General features: G+C 40.3%; 1 protein-coding gene and 1 long non-coding RNA gene across 3 annotated transcripts in view; both read left to right on the forward strand.

The window, feature by feature from the left end:
- RAD51B (RAD51 paralog B) overlaps positions 1–26,676 on the forward strand; it is a 539,221-nt gene that overhangs the window by 179,366 nt on the left and 333,179 nt on the right. The window lies entirely within an intron of this gene.
- Positions 530–26,676, forward strand: LOC106728108. Of its 2 annotated transcripts, none has more exons than XR_001364358.1 (4): positions 530–732; positions 4,600–4,664; positions 26,003–26,124; positions 26,513–26,676. It is a non-coding gene; the product is annotated as an uncharacterized LOC106728108 (long non-coding RNA). The 2 variants fall into 2 exon arrangements; XR_001364359.1 differs by having other exon boundaries at positions 4,633–4,664.

Raw genomic sequence — 26,676 nt, forward strand, 5'->3', positions numbered from 1 at the left:
TTTAGCTAAAATCATCCTAGGAAATGAACAGTCTTAAGTAATTTTAAAAACCTCTTAGATAACTCATTCCAAAGTTTACCAGTTTCCACTATCAGGAAAATTGTGCTCTAAATTTTTGTTGTGTTGTTAATCCTCATCTGAGGAAATTTTTCCATTGATTTTTAGGGAGAGTGAAAGAGAGAGGAAAAGACAGAGAGAAACATCAATGTGAGAAAAACACATTGATTGGTTGCCTCCTGCACAAGCCCAGACCAGGGCCCAGGCCGGGGAGGAGCCTGCAACCAAGGTATGTGCCCTTGACTGGAATCAAACCCAGGACTTTTCAGTCCTCAGGCCAACGCTCTATCCACTGAGTCAAACCAGCTAGGGCTGTGCTTTAAATTTTTTAAAATTAATTTCCTTTGGAAGTTTAATTTTGTTTTCTCATTAATTTTTCCCTATTATCTGAGATAGATGTTGTACATATTCAACCTGAAGCAACTCATTCTTTTCTACTTTACACTCAATATTTCTTCCCAAAATAGGGAAAAATCCTTTGGACAAGCAGCTTTGCATTCACCCTTGGGTTCACGTTGTGTTTAAACTATACATAGAAGTCTGGTTTTATAACCTGGAGAGATGCTGAGCCTGAAGTATGAGAGTCTTTAACACCAGATTTTGCTGAAGTTCATAACTAGATGCCTGCTGTTCCCAAGGACTGTTACGTTCAGGAGCTACTAAGAAATGGAAGAAGTAAGTTTAGTGTGTCTTCTGTGGAAGGTGGAAGTTTAAGGGCAGAGGGGTGTACAAGGGACAGCTGGCCTGTTCTTTGAGGCACCCTTTGGCATTTGAGATGGGTTAGAACAGCGGTTCTCAACCTGTGGGTCACGACCACTTTGGCGGTCGAACGACCCTTTTATAGAGGTCGCCTAAGACTATCCTGCATATCAGATATTTACATTACGATTCATAACAGTAGCAACATTACAGTTATGAAGTAGCAACGAAAATAATTTTATGGTTGGGTCACAACATGAGGAACTGTATTTAAAGAGCCAGAAGGTTGAGAAATTTTATGGTTGGGTCACAACATGAGGAACTGTATTTAAAGGACCAGAAGGTTGAGGAGAACCACTTTAGAAACTGAGAGAGGTACGAGCATCAGGGGCTTGAAAAAAGAAGTGGAGGATGAGGAGATTCTTAACTGTGCTGAAAGAAGTCAGAAGGTATACACACTATTCCACAGTCCTCTCTTCTTACCACCTTACTTAGGTGAAAGTACAAAATGGAATTTCCTCCTTTTTCATGTTTACCTCAAGATCGTTTCCTACGTTAGATGGAAAGGAAGTGGGAAGGAAACAAAGCAGCATAACTGATTTTAGTTTCCTGTTTTTAGGTCTTTGGGTGCCAAAGTCTTATTGATAGTCAAGTAAGGTTTTCATGAGCAAAAGTAGGAATAATAATTATTACCATTTATTGAACACTAGAGGCCCGGCGCACAAAATTTGTGCACAGGTACGGTCCCTACGCCTGGCCTACAATCAGGGCCATCTTTCCCGGCTGCCAGCCGGCTCCTCCCCCTGCCGCCAGTTGCCCTCTGTGTGTGGGGCGACTGGTGGGATGGGGGCCTTGGCCTGGTACTGCCTGCATCTGCTGCCACTCACCCCGGTTCCCTGTTCGCCATCAGGAGATCAGAGCCTGCCGGCTGGGGGAAGGAACTGAGAGGTTAGCTGGCAGGCAATTGGGGCCTGCGGGCTGGGGGCAGCTCCTACGTTGAACGACTGCCCCTGGTGGTCGTTCTACTATTCGGTCGATTTGCATATTACTCTTTTATTACATAGGACTAGAGGTCCAAAGCATGAAAATTCATGCAAGAGTAGGCATTCCTTCCCCTGGCTGCTGGCACTGGCTTCCCTCTGGCACCTGGGACACGGGTTGCTTTCCTCCTCTGCTGCCTGCAGGCACCCAGGACCCGAGCTGGCTTTCCTCGGGCTGCCTGCAGGCACCCGGGACGTGGGCTGGCTTCCCTCCGGCACCGACTTTATCAGGAAGGACGTTCGGAATGACATCCAGTCTAATTAGCATATAACCCTTTTATTATTATAGATAAGGATTGTGCTGTTGCCTGTTAGGTACAATCTTTTATTTATCTATACAGCTCTATAATATAAGCATTTCTCTAAGTTAATACATGTAAAACACTTAGAATAGTGCCTGAAATATAGTAAGAGCTCAATAAATGTTAATACCCATTTTGGAGATAAGAAAAATATATCTTAGAATAGCATTGGTAGAATTTGAATCCATGGCTTTTAAACTCCTTCAAGAATATAGCCTCCTTTACAAAAGTCTTTCCTGATACTCTCCTCTATGTACATACTAGGATCATACATGTTTTTAATTCTATGTTCTGACTTGTTCCAATTCGTGAGTTCTATCTCCTTCCCCCACCCCTGCATTTATCCCCAGGGAAGTTCATTTTTCAAATTATCAAGGTCTGGACCAAATTTATTTAGTGAGAATGTAGAATTTTTCTTACAAGATTTTAAAAGGACAAGTCAGATCATTACATGAAAGGGTCTGTTTAGGCTCTTTTTGCATGGCAGGGGGTGGACCAAATAACCTTTGGATCACTTCCACTCGTATAATTCACCGTTCCAGCAGGACGGCAACATCTCAGGCCAAAGTTCAACTTTTTTTTCATTATTAAATTCTTTTATCGTCGCCAGGAAACTAGAGAAAATGAATTCTTCACAGTGTGCTTGTGCGTGCAACATGAAACGGTTTGCACACTAAATGAAATTAAATGAAAGACAGCTGTTTGGGAAAGAGCCGTCAGAAACTGATTGGGTTCTATTAGAGGAGAATAGAGGCTGGGAACACATTTTCAGAAACAGGATATCAGTGGCTTAAAAAGCAAGCAAATTTACATGCACCAAAGCTCTCCTGCGGTTGTGCTGTTGCCTGTCTCTTCAGTTCATCTACCTGAAATTATTATTTGCTCTTGGCGAGTGGGTGTCTGCTTTCAAGGCCTCTTTGCATATATCAAATGTGTGGCAGTTCTTTCTTTTCTTAGAGGTAAACACAGCACAATCCCACCACAATGCCTTTTTTAAGTACTTTGGTTTTGGCTTAATTGCAAACCAAACCACTTCCTTTACCCAGACCTTTTTGTTCCTGTCAAAATACTAAAGGTTGCCAGAGGTGCCACCAGGTTCCCCTGAAATGGCTACCAGCAAGAGGGGAGCAGTTGCACCTCAAAACAGACTCAAAGCAGATGGTCACCTGTAGTGATACGGATCACAATGTTAAGCCTTGATTTGTGACTGCTTGTACTTTCCAGGCACTCAAGGTGTGTTACCGTGTGATGCTCCTCCCCACCCCACAGGACCTCATTGCTCATTGTTTGGGCATGTGCTCTTATATCTTACCCTAAAGCTCTGCTATGCTGACCTTCCCACCTTCCTGCTAGATGGTAGCTCATAGTAGGATTTCAGCCGTACAGTGTTACACATGGAACTGCCTTTAAAGGAATTTTGTTGTTGTTTTGTTTTGTTAATCCTCACCTGAGGATATTTTTTCCATTGAATTTTTAGAGAGAGTGGAAGGGAGGGAGGAGTTGGGGGGGGGAGAGAGAGAAAGAGAGAGAGAGAGAGAGAGAGAGAGAGACATCGATGTGAGAGACACATCAATTGGAGACACATCAATTGGTTGCCTCCCGACCAGGGCTGGGGATTGAACCTGAAACCCAGGTACCTGTCCTTGACCGGGAATTAGATCTGGGACCCTTTGATCTGTGGGCTGACGCTCTAACCATTGAGAAAACCAGCCAGGGCTAAAGGAATTTTTTTAAAACCCCAAAAGGGTTTACTATTGAAGCATAACCTATGCACAGCATAACCTCATACAGGAAATTCAGTTAGCATTCAGAGTTAGGAATCCTCGTATAACAGTGCACTCACACAGCCTTAGTCTCTGGAGGCCCTGCTTACATTCAGTATTTACATTTTGACCCTTTTTAACAATGGTCTTCCATAATTCATTGAGGCCCAATCTCAACTGCCTTCCTTCGAGATCTCGCTTGCTTATCCCCTCAGTATCTTCTTTATTTCTTCTCATTCAAAATACAGCTTCTTCCTTGGCTGAGATTAAGGAATCACGCCATCATAGTGTGACCATCAACAGTCCTCCCTTAGCACAGTGTATATCGGGTCACCGCTCCTGGGGCACTTGGACCAGGTCTCCAGGAGACGTTGAACTAAACGTTCCAGGACCTGCTGTATATGAATAGACTCCCACTGATCACAGCTCCTACATTCCACAAAGTAAACGGGCCAACGCCCGTTCAGAGGCATCCGCAAGGTTCCCCATCATTAAAATGATGTTCACTTCCTTTTCCTTCTGGTTACGATCCAGTGTAGATACTAAAAATATTCCTCTGAATAATTAGGAAGTTCTCGAGCGCGCATTCTGTGAGAGGATGGTTGGAAGAGACAGTCTGTAAATTAGGAATATTCTACTTACTGTTTCTGCAGCACATGAAGTTTCATATCATCAGACTTGTCCCAGAGTCACCTAGTTTGAGACTTAACTATTGTATAACTTTTCTCATTCATTCAGAAAGCATTTATTGAGTCCCTGTTTGTATGCTAGGCACTGTGGAAGGACTGATGTCAGGAAAATGGGTAAGCTGCGTTCCCTGCTCTTGGGAGCTTATGGTCTGGTGAGTTCTGGCGAGAAAGTATTTTTCTGAGTGTTGATATGATTACTTGCTCTTAATGGCATTTATGTCAATAAAAGGCCTTAATAATATATTTTTCTTCTTTATCTGGACAATATATTTATTCCCTTTACAAAAATATAATCAGCCCCTTTGTCTATCTGACCTCAAATGAGGTGACAAAATGTACATAAGGATATGTGATGACACAGCCACAAACATAATTCTTTATGCAGATAGTCTTTCTGAATTCTTGGTGAATTGAAAATTTTTATTGTTGTGAGTCTTAGCCATAGTCATTCAGATTTCATTATCACGTGATCAAGCTGGAGTGATTGGTTTTAGTGCAGCCATAGGAAATCAAAGCTGACAGCTGGGCTGCAGCTGTGTCCCAGCTGGTTCTGTTGAGCTGTATTCAGAGGGAACAGTGGTGGCAGCTCCCCGGGCTCCCCATCGCCAGGAGATGGTCTCTTTGGTTACTCAAGGCAATACCTGCCAGATGCGTTTGAAGCCAATGCAATTAACACTCAGGAAGTGAGACTGCAGTGAAATGGTATGAAGAATATAGTGCTTGTTTAGTGGCATGTCATTATTGCTTTCTTCTTTACAAATTCAATAAACTCACTACATAGAAAGAATATTTACCTTATATAATTAATGAGGCACTATTTCCCCTAAATTACAAGGATATGCTTTTAAGATTGGCTGTCTTAAATTTCTTTGCACTGTCATAAGATTTTTGCCTGGAAAATCTTTTATAGATTCTTGTGGGTAGAATAGCACACTCACGTTTAAAATATACTCAGTTGGTTTACTGATTTTATTAAATCTCACCAGAAATTGCATTAGCTGCTTTTAGTTTTCTCGGAGGAAAGATATTATTTGTAACTCAGATTAATCAATGTTGTACCTATTATAAATGATACTGTAATGAGAGCTGGAATAAAAATTTTGCAATGCATAACAAATGACTGGTCTATTTAAGCAGAGAATTTGAGAGTCATGAGATTATATTGTGAGCCTCTAATTTTTTTGTACCTAACTCTGTAAGTCATTCATGGCTGGTACAGACCCTAACTAGAAATGCTGAGTGAATGTGCTTAACTGTTACTAAGGTGCATTTAGAACATGCACAGGCTGCAAGCATTTGTGAATACCGCTTGGTTTTCGGTTAGTTGTGTTTGTTCCTGGTTCTGCGTCCTGTTGAATTGGAATTTGCTTATATAAAGAAGTGTCTATAAAACCACAGGCAAGTAAAGTTGGAATTTCTTCCTTGGGGAAATCTGAAGTGTAGAGTTATAAGCAAATATTAAGGTTCAAAGTAGGCAATATAATGAGCACATTCAAGGAATTAGTAAGTATTTATGTAACACTTCATGTGTGCAAAATGTTTTATAGCCATATTCATTAATTTACATAAGTCCCCTGGAAGGTAACAATGTTATTACATCTGTTTTATAAGCAAGACGGGCAAAATATAGGCAAATTAAGTGGCTGAAAGGAAAATAAATTAAGACATTGATTCTAAGGCGTGGTCCTATATTGTATGCCATGTTGCTTCATTAGGGAAATAAAGAAATAAAGTACTTCCGTTTTTGGTGTATGTGTGTGTGTGTGTAATCTTTATTGTTGAGATTATTACAGAAGTCCCTCTTTTTTCCCCCTCATTGCCCCCCTCCACCCGGTTCCCGCCCCACCCCAGGCCTTCACCACCTACTGACTGTGTCCACAGCTAAGATCTTCCCTCTGAGATTCGTCAGTCTGCCCCATGCCTCTGATTCTGTTTTATTCACCAGTTTGTTTTGTTCCTTAGATGTCTTGTTCGTTTATTTTGATTTTTAGACTCGATTGTTGTTAGATATGCATCTGTTGCCATTTTATTGTTCATATGTTTTTATCGCTTCTTCTTCCTCTTAAAGAATACCCTTCAGCATTTCATGTAACCCTGGTTTGGTGGTGGTGAACTCCTTGAGCTTTTCCTTGTCTGTGAAGCTCTTTATCTGACCCTTGATTCTACATGAGAGCTTTGCGGGGCGGGCCCAGCTGTTGTTAACCAAAAGCCCAGAAGGTCCCTCTGCCCATCCCTCTCCCTCCATCCTTTCCCCTTCCCTGCGGGACCACATGTGGGTCAACAGCAAGCAAGTGCCTCAAATCTCCGAGGCAGAGACCTTCGGCCGTGGAAACATTTGGAGAAAAAAACAGGTGGCGTGGTCTGGGGCGAGCAGTCGAGAGGAAAAAGAAGAAGGAGAAAAAAAACTCTCAGAGGAGAACCCACCACATGGAATTCTCATTTGCATTCGGCTCTCCGGTCTTTCCACGCCCCCTCGAAGGTTCAGGTTCGGCTCTCTGACCGAGTGCTGTGAGTAGGTTAGAGCAAAGGGTGCGTTTTCCCTTCTGGCTTCAGGCTGGGTACTATTTCATAACCACATGATTGCAGGGCTGAGCTTGCAGGGCTGCAGTTAGGAGTCACTCGCATATCCATCACGGGGCCCACATTTCAAAGGCTGATAAAATATCGCCACGGCGATGGAAGAGGAGCTGGTGATAAAACACAGCCCCTGCTCTCTCCCATTTCTTTTATTTGCGACATGCCTCCATGTCTCTGCATTTTGGCTGCTTCCCTGTGTTTGTTTCTATGAATTGGGTAGAGCTGGTATGTCTCCTTGAGTTGGTAGAGTGGCCTTGTGTAGTATATGTCCTATAGGGCCCATATGCTCTAGGTGCACCCCTTTGTGGGCTGTGAGCACAGTCTTGTAGTTGAGACTTGATTGTTGTTGGTGTCACTGGGAGGAACTGACCTCCAGGCAAGTTGGCTGTGAGGACCAGCTGTGACTACATTGGGAAAGCTGCTGTTCAGGAGACAACCCTATGGAGCAGGACTTGCTTCATTGGGGCTTTCATGCTCACTGAGTCTGCCCCTTGAGTGTGTCACTTATCGATGTGTAGAGTTGTAATCTGGTATAGTCTGACACTGACCACTGGGTACACTGGCCCTTGGTTTTCCAGGGAGGTGAAAAGTCAGCCACTGCCTGAGGCCACCCAGCAGGAGCTACAGAGAGATCTGGAGATTCTTCCTCTTTGTATCAGGTTTGGAAGTGCCCAGATGAGGCCCAGCTGTGAAGCAAGGCAAGCTGGTGCTGGTACTGGGTCTTGAGCCTTTTACTGATAGGTTTGGGGCTCCCTCACCCAGTTGCAGCTTGTTTAAGAGATTTTAGCCTGATTAAGGAAAAGGCATTCATATGCAAAAGCCACTACACACAGGTTGGGTGGGGTTGTAAATTGGAGGAGGCGGGGCCTTAGGGAATCACCAGGGTGGAGCAAACAAAAATGGCTGCCAGTCAGCCCTGAGACCCAGGAGGTCCCAGCCTAGGAACAATGATCTCTGTAAGCATGTTGGTCTAGGAGAAAGCCACCCCCGAGTTCCTGCCCTGATGCCAGACAATCCAGTTCCTCCTCATATGTGTCTGTGTTCCCCAGAGCCTCGCCCTGGTGCTGAAGCTCAGAGGAAGCAGGACCCGGTAACTATAGTTCATGGTGCCGGCCTTTTAAAGGAACACCTTGGTCTCCAGCAGCCTCTGTATAACTAAGCCCCAATCTGCACTGGTTTTTATAGCCTTTTGTTCTTACTGCCCTGAAGGGACTTCTTTTCTCAGCTCTGGGACCCTGGACTGGGGGTCTGGTGTGGGACTTGGACCCCTTGCTCCTCCAGGCGGCCTCTGCAGAGATGATCTCCCTCCTGATTAAAAAAGCGGGTGCCAGACCAGCCAGTTCTGTGCCTCCACACCTCCTACTGGTCTCAGTGTGCTTTCTTCTTTACTTCTGTAGTTGTAGGTCTTCCATTCAGCCAGCTTTCCAGCGGTTCTGGATGATGATTGTTCTGTTTTTTAGTTAAAAATTTGTTGTGGTCACGGGAGGCGGCAAGTACAGGCGTTTACCTATGCCACCATCTTCCGAAATCTGTGTGCTTCCATTTTGTTTAGACTTGGGCATAGCGCCTATTTGGGTAATTGTTTATCTATATTTACATTATTTTATATATTTTCTTTTACTTTTTCGTTATGTAGTACAAAGGCCTTCCAATGCAAATCCCAGTAAAAGGATATCTGAGGTTATTATCTGATGGATAAGATTCTGGATTAAACATTCTCAATAAAATGTTGTAGCTGTGATGCTCAGCAGATTGGTGAATATGTCCAGTGGATGCTTAGTATTGATCTTGGTAGAATACACTGTGAGACCAACAGAGGTATGAGCTTGTTGACTACACGCTGCCTGTAGGCAGCTCTCTCTCAGTCACTCTGTGTTCTTTTTACTTTCCTTTTCTCCCCCCAAAATAGCAAATTTATGACAGAGAGTAATACGTTTGCTTATTCCCTCAAAAAGGTAAAACGAGAAAATCTTCCATAACAGAAGAGATTAAAAAATCACCCAGACTCTTGCATTAGAAAGCAGGAAACATGGTAAATTATTGCATTCAATTAACTTCTCGTTTGCTTACTGAGTGCACAGAAACTGCTTTAACACTCTGAGGTGTGACCATAAGGTAATGAAGAGTGATTTTTTAAAATAAATATACCTTCAGGTACACTGTTTAAATGAGTGCTATTCTTCCACATAGCCACTCTACACTAATCCAACAATGCTGTCACTGCAAAAAAAGTATTTTTAGAACTTGTCCTTTTGAATTGCCTTTAGAAGGCATTTATGAACTTTAAAAGAAAACAGTCTTCTATTTACTTAAAGTCACACCATGTTTTCTTAATCAACCCTTCCCCTGCAAAGAAATTTGTTACCCAGATAGATTATTGACCTTATAAAAATATTAACTTTTTTTATTTTGAAATAATTTAGACTTACAAAAAAGTTATAAAAGTATATCCTTCACCCACCTTCCCCTAATGTTAACATCTAACTTAAGCCGAGTGCAGGTATCAAAATCAGGAAACTAGCATCAATAAAATACTATTTGTTAATTTATAGACATTATTTAATTTCTCCAGTTTTCCCCACTAATATCCCTTTTCCACTTCTGGACATGGTCCCGGCTACCACACTACATTTAGTTGTCATGTCTTCTTAGTCTCTTCTGATCTGTGACAGTTCCCAATGAGAACATTTAAAAGAAGTACCCCCTACCACCACCACCTAAAAAAGAAGAGCCGTAGAATCTGAATGTCATTCCAAAAACATCTCTGTCCCTGTCTTGTCAATCCTTTCTCTCACATATGTGAATTGTGAGCCTACCATGTGCCAAATTTGTGCTGATTGCTGCAATAAAAAGAAAAGTAAGATATGCTTGGGCACAAAGGAGCTCCCGGTCTATGAAGGCAACAAGCCAGGTGTATATCAAGCTCTCTGGATTTTTTTCATGATGCTCAGCATCTCTGCCCTTCTTTCCACTTCTTCTGCCATCACCTTAATTCAGATTTTCACTCCCTCATGCCTTATCTATTGCAATTGTTTTCTAACTGGTCTCTTTAGCTATAATTCCCCTCCCCTCACCAATTCATCTAAAATACCTCTTTATATGTATTCTCCCTCTATTCAGTACCTCTTTGTAGCTCTCCCCAATTTTAATTTCTTAATAATGATCCATTTTCTTAACTTAGCAGCTCTAATCTTTCTGATAATCACTGGGACTACTCTAATAGCTTCCTAATTGGTTGACCCACATCTGCTCTTGTACCCTCATATAGGCGGTGTTATCTTCTCAAAATACAGATCTGATCACATCATGTTTCTGTTTAACTCTTTCAGTGGCTTCCCATTGTTCTTAGGATGCCATCCAAAATCTTTGGCAAGACCTATATGCCTGTATGATATATATAATATGATTGCCTCATAGGGCTTTTGGAAGTGTTAGAGCCGTTAGAACTAATAACATGCTTAGAAAAGAGCCTAGAATTATTTCACTTGTATGTGGAATCTAAAAAACAAAATAGATAAACAAGAGGAAAGAAACAGACTCATAGATACAGAGAACATTTGGATGGTTGCCAGTTGGGAGAGGGTGTGGAGGATGGATGAAAAAGGTGAAGAGATTAAGAAGTACAAAATTTGTAGTTACAGAATAGTCATGAGGACATAAAGTTCAGCATAGGGAATATAGTCAATAATCCTATATAATAAAAGGGTAATATGCAAATAGACAAAACGGCAGAACAACTGGAATGCCTGTGGCCCCTTGCCCTGGTTGGCCTCGCCCCCACAGCGGACCCACCCACCCCAATGGGGGTGGGACCAGCTGGCAAACCACCTGTGGCCCCTTGCCCTGGCTGGCCCCACCCCCTGGTCAGCCCTCCCACCCCAGCCAGCCCATCCCCAGTGGCCCCCATCAGGGGCAGGCCAGCTGGACCCCACCAGCGTAAAAATTCATGCACCGGGCCTCTAGTATTGTAATAACAATGTATGGTGTCAGATGGATATTGGAATGATGACTTAGTTATATAATGTCTGATCACCTGAAACTAATATATTATACTAGAGGACCGTTGCACGAAGAGATTCATGCAATAGGCCTTCCTTCCCCTGGCTGCTGGCACCGGTTTTCCTCCGGCACCCGGGACCCAGGTCTTTGGTCTGGTCGCAGCGGAGAAGCCAAGCCTCTTCAGTCTTCAGTCTTCAGTCATCTTCAGTCTTCGCTCCGTGCCTGCATATGCAAATCACCCGCCATCTTTGTTGGGTTAATTTGCATACTCATCCTGATTGGCTGGTTGGCATAGTGGAGTGATGACCAATTTACATGTTTCTCTTTTATTAGTGTAGATGTCAACTGTAATTGTACAGGAGGCAACTGATCAATATTTTTCTCTCACATCAATGTTTCTCTCTCTCCCTCCCTTCCTCTCTCTAAGATTAGTAAAGAGCCCCCCAAAACAAAAGCCACTCATTGTGAAAAAAATTATTTAAAGTAAAAAAATCTGAAGATAAAAAATATGAATAATAAAACAACAGCAAATACATATCTATGAACAATTACTTTAAAGGCAAATGGATTAAATGCTCCAATCAAAAGACATGATGGCTGAATGGATAACAAAACAAGACCCTTACATATACTGTCTACAAAAGACTCACTTTAGATCAAAAGATACACACAGACTGAAAGTAAAGAGATGGAAAAAGATATTTCATGAAAATGAAAACAAAAACACAAAAAACTGGGATAGCAATTCTTATACCAGACAAAATAGACTTTTAAAACAAAGGCAAAGGCCACTGTTCCTTTGTTTCAGAGACAGTGAAGGACCCAGCAATTCCACTTCTGGGTATTTATCAGAAGAAACCCAAAACACTAAATCGAGAAGATATATACATCCATATGTTCATTACGGCATTATTTACAATGCCAAGATATGGAAGTAACCTACATATCCATCAGTAGATGAAAGGATAAAGAGGAGGTGGTGCATACATGGAATGATATATGACTCAGCCATAAATAAAGAATGAAATCTTGCCATCTGCAACAACTGGATGGACCTAGGTGGCATTGTGCTGAGTGACAGAGAAAGACAAATGCCATATGATTTCACGTATATGTGGATTCTAATAAACAAATGAATTAGCAGACCAGAAACGGACTCATAGATACAGAGAACTTGAAGGTTGCCAGATGGGAAGGGGTATGGGAGATGGATGGAAAAAGTGAAGGGATTAAGAAATATAAATTGTTAGTTACAGGATGATTGCAGGGATGTAAAGTGTAACATAGGGAATATAGTCAATAATATTGTAATAACCATGAATGGTGTCAGATAGGTACCAGATTTATTGGGGTAATCACTTATTAAGTTATATAATGACTAATCACTGGGTTGTACACTTGAAACTAATATAGTATTGTCCATGAGCTGTCATTGAAAAATAAAACATTATTTAAAAATAAAATAAGGCGCATAATAAGTCATAGTTGAAAAGTTACTATAATGATTAAAGATAATATATGTAAAATGCCTGGTATATAGTAATAATAAGTTATAGCTAGTGTTATTAATCTATGAGATAATAATAAAAAGTGTTCTAATTTGTAATACTAAAGAGATAAGTATAACTTCCATGAGGTAAAGAGATAATGTCATGAATTCAGAGACACTAACTTTCTTATAACACATTCAACCACATCAATTTTTACATGATACCATTTTTAACGAAATGGTTATTAGAGTTCTAATTCTAACAATATGTTAGAATTACAACAATATGTTAGAATTACACCTAAAAATTCTGGTTAAAATATAAAATCTCTCTTTTTAAAGCATGGTTCAGTTGGAGATAAAATAAGAAAACTAACTATAGGCCAGAAACAACATTTCTCAGAAGGAAAAAACTCGAGGATTTTCCCCTGAGAGCAGCTGCACATCCTTGGTGAACTAGAGCCTGGTTTCTACTGGGCACATGACATACTTGTAGCTGGGGGAACAGGACACAGAGCTGGGGCTCAAGCAAGATAAGAAGGTAAAGGAGAGACCTCTACTTATAGCTGAGACTCCCAAAGGGTGACACCCTCAATGGTGACACCCTTCTCAGCCATGGCTGTGGATGGATCAGGGAAAAGAGGTGTGTGTGTGAGGCTCTCATTAAAAAGCAATGCATGAGCTCCTTTGGACTCTAACTAGTGGTCCACAGGTCAGAGATCTAAGATGTGCTATTCAAATCATCTAGCAAATAGATGTTTAGAGGTGGATTTCTCCCCCCATTACAAAACTTAATTTTGTAATGGTGACTAATTTTGTGATAAGCACGTATGAAGATTGGAGCCATCATTTTGGAACTGTCCTTAAATAGAAGGAAGGAATGTAAATTCAATCCTATCCTGTAGTGCAAGTCAAGCCATACTTTTTCATCCCTACTGCTGACCTACTGGGTAACTCTGAGTAAGCAGTTTCATTCAATTTTGACCTCAAGCCTTTGTATTCCTAATGAAGGAGCAATCCTGTTGATACCTTTCTTATGCAGAGAGTGGCAGATTAATGAGACTGTGGGCAGTTTCATCATTCTAACTAGACAAAAAGGACTTTTGTATACAAGATGGTGTGATTTGCACCTATATATTCATGTGACCATCTTTGAGGCTATATAAGACAGTCTTTCCTAAGGTAAAACAGTGAACTAGCTCCTTGATGTTTCTGAGTTTGCAAACTGTTTTGAAGAGTAAATATGCCTCACAAGTGAATAATAATAAAAAGACAGGTTTTCTTACTGTCATTTTAATGATGAGATAACAGTACAGTTGAAAGAGATTAGGTAACTTTCTCAAGGTCTCATGACAAACAGGTGACAAAGCTAAATTTTCCCACATAATGTCATACTGGGTGAGAAATGTGTCCTTATTTAAAATATTACATCAGCGAGTCGTCGACTTTAGGGAGCTCTCAACGCCAGCAGTAACATTTCTGAGCCCCTACTGGTCACATGGCAAAGTGGTCTGAAAATTGGAGAGGGTGCTAGCATTCACTTATATGGCATTCAAAACAAAATTAATTTAGAGTTAAGCAAGTGGAACTGCAGAATTTAAGGGGGTGAGAAACGAATTGTCTGTGTCCACTTCTTTTTTTATCCTCTCATTTTCTTCAGTTGATGTTCTTCTCAGATGCCAGAGACCAGTCATGGTTGCCAGATGCCGGGCTCGGCTGGCTCGTCAAGGGGCTGCGCAGTGCCTGTTTCCATGAGCGCTGGAAGAAAGATGCAATGGAAAAAGCACATGCAGCCGTTTTTAAGGAGCTGGCTGGGTAGTTCTCTGTCCCGTGCTCCTCTAAATGGGAACTCGGATTGATCACTCTGAGAATTGCGGCTTCATGAATACCAGTTTCAGTGCATGTGGGCTGAGCTTCAGTGTGAGCAGGGGCAGAGCGCTGTGGTTAACCATGTCCACACCCAGGATTGTGGGGATAATCTGTGCAATTTGACTTTGGTCAGTTTGATTGCCAAGAGGATTGGATATGCCTGGGAAAAGACATCATTGTCCCATGGCTGGAGATATTGTAGCCATGTAGGTGTTTAAGAGATGTATGTTTTAAAGGTAAATCTCTTTTTGGGTAATCAGACAGTTGGTCTGCAATGTCATGCCATCTGCCATGAAATTTGATGGTAGGCTCTGTTCTTAGAACTGTAGCTCCGTCAAAGCGCATTCTCATGGTGACATTTAGAAGTGTAATAAATAAAATAAGGTCCCATAGTATCACATAAAAATGGTGTCTATAACGTAGTTTCTGAAATGATACTGATGAAGTCAAAGCAAGATGTCTCGTCCCCCAATCTGCATAACGACAGTCAGTATTTATGTGGTTGGGAGCGTGAGCTCAACCTTTTCCCGTGGCTTCTCGTGCTAGATCTGACATGAACAATGCAGCTGTAGTAATCGTACTGAAGTGGAGACTGAATTATATACATCTGTGTCTTATAGCCATTCAGTTTCTTTGAACTGATAATAATGTGTGTGTTTTTTTCACATAGTAACAAAAAATCGGTTTTTAAAATCAGTGTTTAAATTCTCATCCTTAGCTTTCAGTGTGTGTGGCCTAATCTTCTGATCACTTTCATGATGTTGGTTCTATTGTTTATATTATTTTTCGGGGGGAGTCATGTATTTCTTGTGTATGCCAAAACACATCGCTCATGCAGCGGTTGCATAACTTCCTTCTTTATGGATTATTCTATATTCAAGTCCTCTAGTCCTAAATCACTGTCAGCCAAGATTAGAAGCAGCAGTGAGAAGTGGCCTAACTCCTTTGAACAATTACATAAAACCATACTCTCTCGCCTCCACGATGTGTTTTATGTTGAGACACTGCCGGTTGGGATGAGACTGCTGCTGGGCTGGAGAGCAGAGGCGCTTTTCACTTCCTTCATCCCAAACGGCAGCATCTGTGCCGGACTCAGAAGCGAACAGCTTGTTTTCCAATCAAAATGAATTCTTCTGCAATTCGACCTTTTTTGGAAATTAGGTATACTTTCCAATGTATATGTTTTGAGGCCCTTGGGTATTTGAACCATTTCCTGGTCTACTTTCCCAGACATAAAAGATACCATGTGTGAAATATGTGGAACGAGAATGTCAAGGTGTTTGGGCGGATTCTTTCTACAGAAAATATATTTGCTTATTGCAGTTTCTCTGTAAAGACTTTAAAGTCAGTGAGGGAAAGTCTAAAAGCACCTCTTCAGAACTGAAATCATTGACGTCTGCTGTATAAATAGAACCTTCCAGAAAGAAGCCAATGAGCCACCTCCAATACCACCTCCTTTATGAAGCCCTCTTCAGTGCCCCTGTGAAAAGAAAGCAGACCTGCCCTGCCCTGCTTTTCCAAAGCATTTTCCACTTCCTTAAAAGCACTTATCTCATATCTCAATCTGCCTTGAATTATATTTTTCTTTTTTTCCCCCATCTACCATTTGAATCAGAGTGGAGATTTTGTCTAATTTTTGTATCCCCTCTATTGCTGCCCCCAGCCCCCTGAATGGAGTCATGGATCAAGCACCCGCCCCAACCCACCTGGTTTCCTCCACTAAGAGGTCTGTTCACTCCTGGGTCTCTGCTAGGATTATGTGCTCTTAAAGCACTATTCACACAGTATTCCAACAATTTGTTTGCATAGCTGTTTCTTCTATTAGACTGTAAATTTCATGGGGACACGGCTATGCCCTCCATGTGTATTTCCCCAGGGCCTAGCATAGTGCTGGGACACAGAGAGTACTCATTAAATTTCTATTGAATGAATGTTGGACTTATTCAGTATACAGTGACCTTGAGTTATACACATGGAAAAGGTAGGGGCCCATTTTCCAAAGTTAGCTTGACGCATAATAATAAGGCATACATAACAAGTGCACATTATAATACATATACATGCCATAGTGGGTTTTATCCCTGAAAAGCTATAAGTACCAAAGAAGTATTCTGCTTCATTATGTTCATATCATCATGACAGGAAGAATATGTTGCTTTTAACTCTAAAGCCCAGAGGTGGTAATGTACCATCTCTTAGAAGGTTAAATAGATTTGATGCTTATGATATTTTTCCTCTGTAACCTGATTTAGACTTGGATTTTTGAGTTCTCATTGTATCTATTGATAGAATTGTCTGTTGATCAGTCTGTCCCCCTGGGAATGTAAGCACCTGAGTGCGGGCACCATGCCTCTTATCCCCAGGTTGCTGACATGATGCCTGGGAAGTATAGATGATCAATACATATCTATGAATATAAAATGGAATGTGATCTACTTAGAAAAATCTATACAAACTCTTTATCTTAACTTTAGAGTGAAAGTTCTTTTTACTGTTTGGAAAGAATTGCTGGGACCACATGCCTTTAAAGAGAAATGTTGGCTCCTTGCAAAGGTGCTGGTATTTACAAGTTAGAACGTGGGTCTGGTGTTGGTTGCTCCCAGATTTCTTCCTTTAGCAGATTAAGCTTCAATTATTTAGAAACTTAATCCTATCTGTTTACCTCTCTCTCTCTCTTGGATTCTCACCCAGAGAAATAGACTTTCAGAAAAGGTGATGTGAGGAGACATCAATTAGATCACAAGAATAACGTTACCAGCAATCAAATTTTCTGTAATTTGCAGATCTAATCTGACAGAAGTGTAGGTTTTATGAATAGGGAGTTTATAGATCTGTTCTGTATCTCTATTCTCACATGAAATGAACTTGCTATTAAATATAAAGCTCTTAATAAGTTAGTCCCTTACTCTTAAAGTGGCACTAAATTTAAACTCTCAAACTCTCTCTTTAAAAGTTAACATGTAGTTTGTCACTGAATTTAACCTCTCTTTACTCCAAGAGATAACTTCCTTGAGATGGAGAGGTAACTAGTCTTTTTTTAAAAAATATGTTTTTTATTGATTTCAGAGAGAGGAAAGAAGGGGGAGAGAGAGAGATAGAAACATCAATGATGAGAGAGAATCATTGATCCGCTGCCTCCTGCATGCCCCACCCTAGGAATTGAACCCTCAACCGGGGCATGTGCCCTGACCGGGAATTGAACCATGACCTCCTGGTTCCCAGGTCAGTGCTCAACCACTGAGCTACCCCGGCTGGGCTCTAGTCTTTTTTCATTTCTTGTGAGATAGTGTATTAACTTAGTCACGTGCAATGGCATTTACTATGGTGAACGAGAGCGGGCACACAACAGGAGACCTCAGGCAGCATCTGAGGACACAGAGGCTCTGAGATGTTAACTGATTTGCTTAAGGTTGCACAGCTAGTCCATGGGAGAGCTGAAACTGGAACCTAAGTCTCTTGATAGCTCATTCAAGACCTTTTATTCTGTGCCTTATGGATTTTCTTTATTTAGTGAAGCAAGAAGCTCACTTCCAGGCCAACACCTACTGCTGAAAGATATCAGAGTTGTATGCGTTGAGAGCTTTAGGTGGCAACACACAGCTAAAATGTAGACTTAAATACATTACATTATTCTTTAATTAGAGACAGTAGGCACCACAGGGGAACAATAGTGAGGTGCTTCTCATTTAATGAGGGAAAGGTTTTTCCTGAGGAGTTAAAGGGGGAATCAGTAAGTACTGGGTCACAGTGGATAGCTACACAATTGTCTTGAAGAGTTCAATCCCAAAGCAAAGAAAGACTTCATTGCAAAACTAAATACCAAGTATTAACACAGCCCACATACCCAAGGGTGTGTCAGTCAGAAAATATGTCGGTCAGCTGTTGAAGCATAGATAAGGTGGAGTCACAAGGCGAAGAGTGCTGTGCTTACTTAAGCATCATGTAGTGGTCCTCAAACTTCACTGTGCTTCAGAATTACCTGGAGGGCTTGTTGAAATAAGATTGCTGAGCCCTACCCCCAAATTCCTGTGGCCCAAGAATTTGCATTTCTATCAGTTCCTAGATGACCCTGATGCTGGTTGGGGGGCTATACATATTCTGAGAATTACTAGTCTATAGGTATATTGGTTTTTTATTGCTGGGTAACAAATTATTAAGCTGTAACCGATTTACAGTTTAAAACAACCCCTATTTATTAGCTCACAGATCCATAGGCTACAGATCTGGGACAGCACGGCTGAGTTCTCTGCTCAGGCTGAAATCAAGGTGTTGTCTGTCAACATCCTCATCTGGAGCTCGGGGTCTTCTTCCAGGTCCACGTCTGTTATTGGCAGGATTCACCCCCTTGCAGCTGTAGGACCGAGTCCTGTTTTCTTACTGTCACCTGGGGACGGCTCTCAACTCCTGGAGGTCACTCTCAGGCCCAGAGAGGCTGCATTCAAGGGAGCAAATACGCTAGTCTGGCTGACTCAAGTGTTCCTGGTTGAGGCAGTATTGACTTTCTCTCCAGAGGTTAATAAATCCGTGTTCTGATCATGTGCATCAGCCTCTGTGAACTTACTTAATGTAAGGTCCCACTCCTGCTGTGTTGAACAGATTGGGGTTTGAGACTGATGAGCTGAGATTCAGATTCTGGATGAAAATAAATTCACCAGATGAAAACCAGTGTTGGAGAGCAGACTGGGCAGCCCTCCTGGGCATCCCCCCTCTCTGTTGCTTCACAATGGTACTTGGTCTTCAAACTTCTCATTATAGAGCATATTCTAGATTAAAGCCACCATTAAAAGTAAAACTGTAATTGTTCTGCCTCTAATTTAGTATTAATGTTATTTTTATTACTAATTTTGTAATAAAAGAGGTTCTATGCTATTTTTTACTATGCCACATAATAAGATGGCCTGCTACATATTAATATACTTTGGTTCTAAAAAACAAAAAAAAGTAAAACGGAAAAGTTATCAGAAATTCAAACAAAATATCTAATGATTTTTCTTTAGCCAGCTCCCCCAAACTCTTTTTACTGAAGCCTTGAGATCTCTGAGCAATATTAAGGCAGGCATTATATATTCATCAGAACAGTCCTTCCCTGCTTACAATACTGCTAAACAAACTGGCTTCCTAACGGAGAAGAGCAACTCAGTTTCTCTGAGTACTGGCCTCTTTTCTCTCTCTGCACACTCTCTCATGTACGTCATGTGAAAAAGTGCCTGAGTTTCACATCTCACATCATTGTAGAGAAATTTTCACTATCACATTTAGCGAGAAAAATCTTGGGAAAAGAGTTGGTCACCAGCTATTCAACTTTAAGCAGCCCAAACAAGGCCACGGCGGGGTATGCTCAGTTTGGTTCGAGTGCCTTTTCTGCACTGCACCGGGCTATGTGGAACATTGGCTCCTGGTAGAACCACAGTTGAGAAAAGCAGCTCGCAGAAGGAAGTGGGATGCTTCTGTCAGGAGGGAATGTGGTGGGCAGGCAAAACATCCGCGTGCAGTGCTCTGTCACTGTGTGTTCAGATGAAGGTTGGATCAGTCAGAGATGTTAGAAGATTCTTATGTTGGTGGGAATCTGAACGGAAGACTTCTGAGATCTTTCCAACTTGGAGATACAAAGATTCCCACTTTCTAGGTGAGGCAGGCACATACTGGTTTGGGGTTATGTCTGAAATTGTATTTTTCTGTGTGTTTTTAACTCAAGGATTACCCTGGTTGGAAGCCAAAGAATGTTTATTCAACTATTGTTTTGAGTTTGAAAATGGAGGAAAGTATTTTATTATTTAAAAATGAATGTCCAATGGAGGAGGAGTCATCATATTAAAAAAAAAAAGGTAAAGATACCTAGGGACTTAAAATCACATAGATTACCTTTGAAGGGACAAAACACTCTTAAATCTGCATGATTTATTTAAAGATAATCGGTTTGTTTGTTTTTAAATTAACTTTTTAATATTGAAACAAGTATAGATTCACAGGAAGGTACAAAGAAATGTCCAGGGAGGTCTTATGTACTCTTCACCCAGCCTCCCTTAATGTAACAACTTTCATGGTTCTAGTACAAGATCAAAACCAGGAAACTGACACTGGTAAAACCCATAGAACTTATTTAGTTTTCACCAGCATTATGTACTCATTTGTGTGTGTGTGTGTGTGTGTAACTCTTTGCAGTTTAATCACATGTAACCACCAACATCATCAAAATACTTAACTGTACCATTACCGCAAGATTCTCTGTAGCCACATCCACATCATCCCCCAGTCCCTAACCTCTGGCAACCACTGATTTGTTCTCCATCTCTATAATTATGTTATTTCACAAATGTTATATACATTGAATTATGAACGATGCATTTTTGAATTGACTTTTTCACTCAGCATAATTTCCTTAAGGTTCATTCAAGTTGTTGCATGGATATAAAATCCATTCCTTTTTATGTCTGAACATTATTCTGTGATATGGATGTACCATCATTGGCTTAACCATTCACCCTTTTAAGGATATTTGGATAGTTTCCAGCTCTCGGACGTTATGACTAAAGCTGCTAGGAACATTCATGTACAAGTTTCTAAATGAAAATGAGTTTTCGTTTCTCTGGGATATGTGCCTAAAAGTACAATCCTGGGTTGTGGAGTAAATCCATTTTTAGTTTTAAAGGGAACTGTCCAATTATTTCCAGAGTGGCTATTCCATCTTACGTTCTCACCAGCAATGTGTGAGTCATCTAGTTTCTTTGCATCCTCTTCAGCATTGGTGCTGTCACTGATTTTTATTTTAGCCATTTTGATAGGTATGAGGTGACATATCATTGTGATTTTAATTTGCATTTTTCTAATGGCTAATGTTACTGAACATCTTTTTATGTGCTTACTTGCCATCTGTGTATCTTCTTTGGTGGAATGTCTGTGGATATCTTTTTGCTCATTTTCCAAATGGAATGTTTGTTTTTGAAATGTTGAGTTTTGAGAGTTCTCTTCATAGTCTAGATAGACCTACTTAGTTGGCTATGTGGTTTGCAGGTATTTTCTCCCAGGCTGTAAGTTATCTTTCGCCCTCTTAACAGGCAGGGTCTTTTTCAGGGCTCACGTTTTAAATTTTGATGAAGCTGATTCCATTTGAAGTAATGAAGGAATAGCTTTTGCATATTGTGATTGATCTAAAGAGTTGTAGATTGCCAGATGACCTGCTCCATCTTATCCTTTTTCAGGTTAGACATGGTTACATTTAAGATGAATAAAATCATTCACTATACAGTGTTCAAGTATAGTGGGATGCCTATGTATTCCAACACCTGTTTTTCTCATCAGTGGTCTTTTAATTAATAAAGAAAAAGAAAATTTAGCTGCTTTAAGGAGGTAGTTTCATTTTGAGTTTCAGTAAGATTTCATTACAGACTGGAAAGAAGACATGTAATTCTACTTGTACCACTGACTTTGCAAATGAAGACACCCCATATTACTAATATTTCCCTCTCCACACACCCCAAACATGACAGTGCCTTGTGTGTACACATTTAGCCTATGGCCTCTCCCTTTGTTAGTGCATTTGTTCATTCCACAAATACTGCACACCTACCAGGTGTCGTGGTTGTGCCCAGTTCAGGGCTGTAATGAGGAGCAGGGTAGAACATAGGTGCTGCCCTCAGGGAGCTTATATTTTCATTCTTATTTCTTACTATTTTTGGCTTGAGTTGTATGTCAGTGTTCCACTGATTCAATTAAAGATTCTTATTCCCCATCTCTATTTGCAGAATTGTTCTCACTCATCTGAAATACAGTTTGTCTAAATCTCAGTGAATGGTTTTAATGCTTTGGGAGTGGTTGCATTCCATTAAGATGAAAACCAAGCTAGGCAAGTAATACTTACAAGCATACACATGAGAATATGTTATGAAGAGGAACATCCTCATATTTAGTTACTTCCTTGCCAATAGGGAAGTTTTTGGCAGAGACTTACGTTACCTTGAGCCTGATTGAAGAGTTTCAAATATGATATCTCAAAGGCTACAATTCACCTTATTCTATTAAATGAGGCCCAGCCATTTAAATGACCCAGTTAATCAAATACCTTTTGGATAGTACATGATTTTAAAATCCTGCTCTTGTATTATTTATAAAAACTGTGATTCCATGTTGGTTTTAGGTTATAAATGAGATATTTTTCCTATCTGTAAATTGGCTGATTTATTTGTAGTGTGGCTTAAATGCAATGTGCCCAAACACAAATGTGCCTAAAATAGGATCTAAACTGTGTTAGTTAAAAACATAAAAAATAAAATACAAATTAGTTAAACAGTCTGAGTCGCAGATTTAATTTTGAATTAAATTTCTTTTGTTACCCAATAGTCTTTAATATTTTGTTTGTTGTGAGTCGGTTCACATATGATAGGTTGTAGATAGATCAGCCATATTTTAAGAAGTTTATTAGAACACTTACATACTGCTTACTCTGCACTGGGCATGTTTTATCTTCTTCACAAATACTTTACTAATTAAGTCATCATCATATTATTAGGTAATATTATTAGCCCCATTTTACAGATGGTGGAACTGAGGAGTAGAATAGCCAGATTATCTGCCCAAAGCCATACACTTAATAGGCAGTAGAGTCAGGATTCAAAACCAGTCCATCTGCCACCAGAGGCTGTGCTGTTAGCCACTACATGGTTTCATATTGTAGCTAATCAATTACTCTTCCTTATAACACAATAAAGGCATTGAACTGAGATTTTCCTATCTTTGAGAAAGTAGTACGGAAAAGGAAGTAACACAGAAGTTTTGGTAGGAGAAACACTGGGCCTAGAGTCAGAAGATTTGAATTCTAGCATTACCAACACAAGCTGGGTAACTTAGGGGAAGGCAACTATGTATATTAGTTTCCTATTGTTACCAGAACAAATTACCACAAATTGAGTGGCATAAAACAATACAAATTTAGTTCTGGAGGGAAGAAGTTTAAAGTCAAAGTGTTGGCAGGGCTGCATTCCTTCTGGAAACTGTGGGGAGAAATCAATTATTTGCCTTTTCCAGCCTCTAGAGGCCCTGCATTCCTGGGCTCATGGTCCCTTCTTCCATCTTCAAAGGGCATCACTCCAACCTCTGGTTCTGCTGTTACACCTCCTTTTACTGTCTTCTACTCTCTACCCTCCCTCTTCTAAGGTTCCTTATAACTACATTCGGCTCCCCTAGACAATCTAAGATAATCTTCCCATCTTAAAATCCTCAATTTAAATACATTTGAAAAAATCCCTTTTGCCATATTAACAGATTCTGGGGGTAGAACATGGTCATCTCTGGAAGGCCTTTGTTCTGTCTACCACAGTTACTTTATTTCTGTGGGCCTCAGTTTTCTCACTTGTACACGAAGGAGCTGAACTCCGTGACCTTTGGGGAAACTCCTAGTTCTGAGAACACTGACCTTTCTAATCCTACCCGGAATTCTTATTGCCTTCATCAGAAGCAGAGCTTTCACTATGGAAATCTTGTTTGCAAATGCAAAATATTTTTATATTACATTTTAATTTTAATATTAAATTAAGGAGGAAAGGGTGACAGGGTAAATGGAAATGAGTAACACAGGGAGAAAGACACTAAGGTGCCTAGATCTGTGAGAGACAATATTCTTTAGCATTATTGTAGCCAAACTTTGGGACCTTACATTGAGGTGGAGAGTTCTTGGTAGATTTTAGTAGTGCATTGACTGCTTAGAACCTTTTTATAAGAGAGTAAAAAATACAAACAAAGCTCTATGATTAGGTTGCATCTGTCTATAAGTTACAAAAGCTTCAACTACAAATGACTTAATAAGGACATTTATAATTTTGTTATTTCACAAAATAAGCATACAGAGTTGACAACAGTTAAGCAGCTTTGTGATTTCATTAAGGATTCCTATTCCTGCCACTGCTCTGCCATCTTTAGTTGTTAGGCTTTTCCCTTAGACTGGCTCCCCTCATGCTCACGAAGTGGCTGCAGAATTTCCATCACCTTCTAAACCAACGTTTCCAAAGATAGAAGAGAGACCTTCTCTTGTGTAACTTTTTTAGGAATGAGGAAATCTTTTCCAAGAGCCATTTGACAGACTTTTTTGTTTGTTTTATTGGCCGAAATTCTCTTACATGCCCATTTAAAAATCAGTTTTGGGCCAGGAGAATAGGATTACTATGTTTGACTAGATCCCACACTGTCCAGTAGAACTTTTCGAGTCATGGGAATGTTTGGTATCTGTTCGGTCTAATATAGTAGGCACTAGCCACACCTGGCAATTATTGAGCACTTGAAATGTGGCTAGTGCAACTGAGGAAATGAGTTTTTAAAATTAATTTAAATGTAAGTAACTGTATGGGGCTGGTGGATAGCATATTGGGCCACATTGGACCAGATCAGTCATTTGGGACGGAATGGACGTTGGGTAGTACACTAACTACCATATTCATTATATCTTTAAATGAAACCACTGTGTATTTGACTTTAAAACTTATATCTAAGTACTGATCCACCTGGGGAGCTTTTTTTGGAGACAAACCAATCAAGCAAATACTTAAAATCAGTGCATATGTTTACAAGGGCTGACAGTGGCAGAATCTCCTGGGATAGCCTGGTATATTAGCATGTGTGAGCATGTGGCATAGTTCAACCAATAGTGGAGGTTTGCTTGGGATAGAATTGGCTGGGAACTCGGCTGGTGAGTGCCAGGCTACGCTTCTCCGTTAGGAAGCTGGTTTGTTTTGCAGTATTGTAAGCAGGGAGTGAAAATCGGGTGAATATATAATGCGAAAGCCTGCCTGCCTTGGAGATTGTACAGGTGGGGAAATACATAGTTAGTATCTGGCAGGATTCATTCAGACAGTAAATATTTAAAACTCACTTGTTTTGTGTCCAGAACTGTTCTAGGTCCTGAAAGACAGTAAAGGAGACTGAGTCCCACTCCTCATGGGACTTGGTTGTTACAAACAAAGAAGTAATACATTTTAAATGGTGATAAGTGTTAAGAAGAAAATAATGCAAGATAATAGGAGAGAGTGAATGAAGTAAATCTTAACAGATGCCTAGATCTGTGACTTTCTTGTCAAATGCTCCGGGTTTTTAAATTTTTCCTCTGGGAAGAGGGCATTTGGTGTATAGGGTTATTTAATTTTACACAAAGATAAAAGGGCTCTGTTTGGATTAGCTCACTGTCAAAAGAAAGAAAAATTAAATTTGTCTCCTAGAAAGCGGTATATTTCTGTTTAAAAATTAACTTTTGCCTGCTAGGGTGAGCCTTGCAAGGCCCAATAATAGGATGAAGTTTATTTCCAGTTTGATCATATTCTGCCTCCTTTGCATTATCGGGAGAACTTTGGCTATTTTAAGTAAACTTCTGGGCTCCAGCTCTCTCAACCACAAAATGGGATTATTATTGATAATTACACATTTTCATTAAGATTGAGCAAGTCATTTAACCTTTCCTGGTCTTAGACTTTTTAGTGTTAAAACATAGTATTCGTAATGTTGTTAAGAATGTTAGTAAACAGATCCTCTCTTTCAGTGCTGGTACAGATGGAAGTTGGTAACCTTTCTGGGCAGCCAGTTGGCAGAATAATTACAAATTCTTTTGAAAACTTGCATAACTTTTTGCTCCAAGGAACAGAACTGAACAAGTGTTCAAAGGTGCGTGTTTAAGGATGTTCATTATACCTTTGTTTATAATAGCAAAGGACAGTAAACAAATGTTGAGCTATAGGAATCTGGTTCAATTATGGTGCATTCCATGTGGTATTCTATGCAACTACTAAAGATGATGATAGTGTTAATAGGTATTAATGGAATTGGAAAGAAGTTCACAGTGAACTAGCATTTGTGGCGATTTATGTCTCTTCACTTTGGGGTACTATAATCAGGGGTAGGAATTATGATCACTTTAAAAAGAATCTAGCAATAATGGCAGATAATAATTGAGCACTATAGCGCTCCAGGCACTACGCTAAGCTTTGTCTGTTATCTGGAAGTTTCATATTAACCCTATTGAATACGAACAATTTGGAACCTCATTTTGCAGATGAAGAAACCAAGGAACAGAGAAATAAAGTAACTTGTCTAAGGCCTTAAATTCAGAGGTGGCAGAGTAAGAATTTGTATCCAGGCATTTGATCCAGAGCCTACATTCTGAAACCCTCGACCTGACTGTAAAAACTGTCTTCAGGTTTTACATGGGATAACCAT

This window comes from Myotis brandtii, unplaced genomic scaffold (genome assembly GCF_000412655.1).
Source record: "Myotis brandtii unplaced genomic scaffold, ASM41265v1 scaffold536, whole genome shotgun sequence".
Classification (NCBI taxonomy): Eukaryota; Metazoa; Chordata; class Mammalia; order Chiroptera; family Vespertilionidae; genus Myotis; species Myotis brandtii.